The sequence below is a fragment of the Oncorhynchus kisutch genome, linkage group LG11 (genome assembly GCF_002021735.2).
Source record: "Oncorhynchus kisutch isolate 150728-3 linkage group LG11, Okis_V2, whole genome shotgun sequence".
Taxonomy (NCBI): domain Eukaryota; kingdom Metazoa; phylum Chordata; class Actinopteri; order Salmoniformes; family Salmonidae; genus Oncorhynchus; species Oncorhynchus kisutch.
The window spans coordinates 3601824-3607823 of NC_034184.2; the positions used below are offsets into that span (position 1 = coordinate 3601824).

The 6000-nt window shown below is 49.4% G+C and overlaps 1 protein-coding gene across 1 annotated transcript in view; it reads right to left on the reverse strand.

Moving 5' to 3' along the window:
• LOC109898971 (protein kinase C epsilon type) overlaps positions 1 to 6000 on the reverse strand; it is a 219592-nt gene that overhangs the window by 34239 nt on the left and 179353 nt on the right. The window lies entirely within an intron of this gene.

A 6000-nucleotide genomic window follows, 5' to 3' on the forward strand; every position in this document is an offset into this window, starting at 1 on the left:
TCTGAGCATAACCAGTAGTGTCCATTTGCATTAGTGCATATATTAAAATAGCCCTATCCCTGCATTACCCCGTTCACCTTCACAAAAAATGGTGGTACTTATGGTCAGCAATCAATACCTGTCACTAAGGCTAAGCTCTCCACCCCACTTCACCCTTCCCTCCCATCCCCACCCCACCCCTCCCCACCACAACCCATCTCACCTCTCCCCACCCCACCCAACCTCACCTCTCCCCACCACAACCTACCTCACCTCTCCTCTCCCCACCCCACCCAACCTCACCTCACCTCTCCCCACCACAACCCACCTCACCTCTCCCCACCACAACCCACCTCACCTTTCCCCACCCCACCCCACCCAATCTCACCTCTCCCCACCACAACCCACCTCTCCCCACCCCACCCAACCTCACCTCTACCCACCACAACCCACCTCACCACTCCCCACCCCACCTCACCGTCCCCAACTCAACTCATCTCTCCCCACCCCACTTTACTCACCTCTCCCCACCCCACCCCACCTATCCTCTCCCCCTCCCCTCCCCCCTACCCCACCTATCCTTTCCCCTCCCACCCATCCCCACCTCACCTCTGCCCAGCTCACCCCTCTCCACCCCATCTCACCCCTCCCCACCCTAGCTCACCCCTCCCCTCCCCACCTCACCTCACCTCACCCATCCTAACACCACCTCACCCCTCTCCACCTCACTTGTCCCCAGCCCATCTCACCTCACCTCACCTCACCTCACCCCACCTCACCCTTCCTCACTCCTTCCCACCCCTCCCCACCTCACCGTCTTCTCCCCACCAACCCCTTCTCACTCCACCTCACCCCTACCGACCTCACCTCTCCCCTCCCCACCCCTCTTCTCTCCACCACACACTTCTCACTCCACCTCACCTCACCCCTCCTCTCCCCACCTCACCCATCCTCATCCCTTCCCTTCCCAACCCACCTCACCCCTCCCCACCCCTCAGGTTGAGTGGAGGGGATATAAAAAGCCCTCTATATAAGACAGGAGCGACCCTGTTTGATCTCCACAGCATTCTTTAACTCCACCAAGGGTCACGGAGCTACAATTAGGACCATTGACTCATTGTCCATCATTACTATTACAATGGGGCTTTTCCCAGCAATGAAGAAAACAAGATTCATTAGATATACTCATCTTCCAGGCAGTGTCTTACTGCACAACTGGGAATTTACAGATGGGACTTGGTAGTATGAAGGCATACGGAGGGATTTCTCCAAATGCTGACACCCACATACAGTACTGTATTACTGAAACAACACCTACAGTACTCTTTTACTGACACTAAACCTACAGTAATGTATTACTGACACCCCACCTACAGTAATGTATTACTAACACCCCACCTACAGTAATGTATTACTGACACCCCACCTACAGTAATTTATTACTGACACCCCACCTACAGTCCTTTATTACTGACACCCCACCTACAGTAACGTATTATTGACAGCCCACCTACAGTAATGTATTACTGACACCCCACCTACAGTAATGTATTACTGACACCCCACCTACAGTAATGTATTACTGACACCCCACCTACAGTCCTTTATTACTGACACCCCACCTACAGTAATGTATTATTGACAGCCCACCTACAGTAATGTATTACTGACACCCCACCTACAGTAATGTATTACTGACACCCCACCTACAGTAATGTATTACTGACACCCCACCTACAGTCCTTTATTACTGACACACCACCTACAGTAATGTATTACTGACACCCCAAACTACAGTAATGTATTACTGACACCCCACCTACAGTAATGTATTACTGACACCCAACCTACAGTAATGTATTACTGACACCCCACCTACAGTAATGTATTACTGACACCCCACCTACAGTAATGTATTACTGACAGCCCACCTACAGTAATGTATTACTGACACCCACACCTACAGTAATGTATTACAGACAGCCCACCTACAGTCTTTATTACTGACACCCCAAACTACAGTACTGTATTACTTACACCCCACCTACAGTAATGTATGACTGACACCCCACCTACAGTAATGTATTACTGACAGCCCACCTACAGTAATGTATTACTGACACCCCACCTACAGTAATGTATTAATGACACCCCACCTACAGTAATGTATTACTGACACACCACCTACAGTCCTTTATTACTGACACACCACCTACAGTCCTTTATTACTGACACCCCACCTACAGTAATGTATTACTGACAGACCACCTACAATAATGTATTACTGACACCCCACCTACAGTAATGTATTACTGACACCCCACCTACAGTAATGTATTACTGACACCCCACCTACAGTAATGTATTACTGACACACCACCTACAGTCCTTTATTACTGACACCCCACCTACAGTAATGTCTTACTGACAGACCACCTACAGTAATGTATTACTGACACCCCACCTACAGTAATGTATTACTAACACCCCACCTACAGTAATGTATTACTGACACCCCACCTACAGTAATGTATTACTGACACCCCACCTACAGTAATGTATAACTGACACCCCACCTACAGTAATGTATGACTGACACCCCACCTACAGTAATGTATTACTGACAGACCACCTACAGTAATGTATTACTGACACCCCACCTACAGTAATGTATTACTAACACCCCACCTACAGTAATGTATTACTGACACCCCACCTACAGTAATGTATTACTGACACCCCACCTACAGTAATGTATTACTGACACCCCACCTACAGTAATGTATGACTGACACCCCACTTACAGTAATATATTACTGACACCCCACCTACAGTAATGTAATACTGACACCTCAAACTACAGTCCTTTATTACTGACACCCCACCTACAGTAATGTATTACTGACACCCCAAACTACAGTCCTTTATTACTGACACCCCACCTACAGTAATATATTACTGACACCCCAAACTACAGTCCTTTATAACTGACAGCCCACCTACAGTAATATATTACTGACACCCCAAACTACAGTCCTTTATTAGTGACACCCCACCTACAGTAATATATTACTGACACCCCAAAATACAGTCATTTATTACTGACACCCCACCTACAGTAATGTATTACTGACACCCCACCTACAGTAATATATTACTGACACCCCAAAATACAGTCATTTATTACTGACACCCCACCTACAGTAATGTATTACTGACACCTCACCAACAGTAATGTATTACTGACACCCCACCTACAGTAATGTATGACTGACACCTCACCTACAGAGCCTCAATCTGGTTGTTTTTTGAAGGCCAGTTTAGTGAATATGAAGGATATTCCCCAGAATTCTAGTATAGGAAATGAGCAGAATATTTTCTCAAATTTCAGCCCTTTATCACATCATCAGTTGTCACAAAGTGATACTTGGCATAAACCCCAAAGAGACAGATGAATCACTGAGATAAATGTGGTTTTGTGGATTAAGAAGCATGAGGAGACTAGAATTATTGGTGTTACAATAGCGTACGTGTAACACTTGACCTAGGCTTCACTGACTGACACTTGAACTGTACAACAGGAGAAGAGAAGCTCCCCTGTCACACTGCTAGGGGAATGGTAGGCTCCATTCTCACACTGCAAGGGGAATGGTAGGCTCCAATCTCACACTGCTAGGGGAATGGTAGGCTCCATTCTCACACTACAAGGGGAATGGTAGGCTCCATTTTCACACTGCAAGGGGAATGGTAGGCTCCAATCTCACACTGCTAGGGGAATGGTAGGCTCCATTCTCACACTGCAAGGGGAATGGTAGGCTCCATTCTCACACTGCAAGGGGAATGGTAGGCTCCATTCTTACACTGCTAGGGGAATGGTTGGCTCCATTCTCACACTGCTAGGGGAATGGTAGGCTCCATTCTCACACTGCTAGGGGAATGGTAGGCTCCATTCTCACACTGCAAGGGGAATGGTAGGCTCCATTCTCACACTGCAAGGGGAATGGTAGGCTCCATTCTCACACTGCTAGGGGAATGGTAGGCTCCATTCTCACACTGCAAGGGGAATGGTAGGCTCCATTCTCACACTGCAAGGGGAATGGTAGGCTCCATTCTCACACTGCAAGGGGAATGGTAGGCTCCATTCTCACACTGCAAGGGGAATGGTAGGCTCCATTCTCACACTGCAAGGGGAATGGTAGGCTCCATTCTCACCCTGCAAGGGGAATGGTAGGCTCCATTCTCACACTGCAAGGGGAACGGTAGGCTCCATTCTCACACTGCTAGGGGAATGGTAGGCTCCATTCTCACACTGCAAGGGGAATGGTAGGCTCCAATCTCACACTGCTAGGGGAATGGTAGGCTCCATTCTCACACTGCTAGGGGAATGGTAGGCTCCATTCTCACACTACAAGGGGAATGGTAGGCTCCATTTTCACACTGCAAGGGGAATGGTAGGCTCCAATCTCACACTGCTAGGGGAATGGTAGGCTCCATTCTCACACTGCAAGGGGAATGGTAGGCTCCATTCTCACACTGCAAGGGGAATGGTAGGCTCCATTCTTACACTGCTAGGGGAATGGTTGGCTCCATTCTCACACTGCTAGGGGAATGGTAGGCTCCATTCTCACACTGCTAGGGGAATGGTAGGCTCCATTCTCACACTGCAAGGGGAATGGTAGGCTCCATTCTCACACTGCAAGGGGAATGGTAGGCTCCATTCTCACACTGCTAGGGGAATGGTAGGCTCCATTCTCACACTGCAAGGGGAATGGTAGGCTCCATTCTCACACTGCAAGGGGAATGGTAGGCTCCATTCTCACACTGCAAGGGGAATGGTAGGCTCCATTATCACACTGCAAGGGCAATGGTAGGCTCCATTCTCACACTGCAAGGGGAATGGTAGGCTCCATTCTCACACTGCAAGGGGAATGGTAGGCTCCATTCTCACACTGCAAGGGGAATGGTAGGCTCCATTCTCACCCTGCAAGGGGAATGGTAGGCTCCATTCTCACACTGCAAGGGGAACGGTAGGCTCCATTCTCACACTGCTAGGGGAATGGTAGGCTCCATTCTCACACTGCTAGGGGAATGGTAGGCTCCATTCTCACACTGCAAGGGGAATGGTAGGCTCCATTCTCACACTGCAAGGGGAATGGTAGGCTCCATTCTCACACTGCTAGGGGAATGGTAGGCTCCATTCTCACACTGCAAGGGGAATGGTAGGCTCCATTCTCACACTGCAAGGGGAATGGTAGGCTCCATTCTCACACTGCAAGGGAATGGTAGGCTCCATTCTCACACTGCAAGGGGAATGGTAGGCTCCATTCTCACACTGCAAGGGGAATGGTAGGCTCCATTCTCACACTGCTAGGGGAATGGTAGGCTCCATTCTCACACTGCTAGGGGAATGGTAGGCTCCATTCTCACACTGCTAGGGGAATGGTAGGCTCCATTCTCACACTGCAAGGGGAATGGTAGGCTCCATTCTCACACTGCAAGGGGAATGGTAGGCTCCATTCTTACACTGCTAGGGGAATGGTTGGCTCCATTCTCACACTGCTAGGGGAATGGTAGGCTCCATTCTCACACTGCTAGGGGAATGGTAGGCTCCATTCTCACACTGCTAGGGGAATGGTTGGCTCCATTCTCACACTGCTAGGGGAATGGTAGGCTCCATTCTCACACTGCTAGGGGAATGGTAGGCTCCATTCTCACACTGCAAGGGGAATGGTAGGCTCCATTCTCACACTGCAAGGGGAATGGTAGGCTCCATTCTCACACTGCAAGGGGAATGGTAGGCTCCATTCTCACACTGCAAGGGGAATGGTAGGCTCCACTCTCACACTGCTAGGGGAATGGTAGGCTCCATTCGCACACTGCAAGGGGAATGGTAGGCTCCCATTCTCACACTGCAAGGGGAATGGTAGGCTCCATTCTCACACTGCAAGGGGAATGGTAGGCTCCATTCTCACACTGCAAGGGGAATGGTAGGCTCCCCTCTCACACTGTAAGGGGAATGGT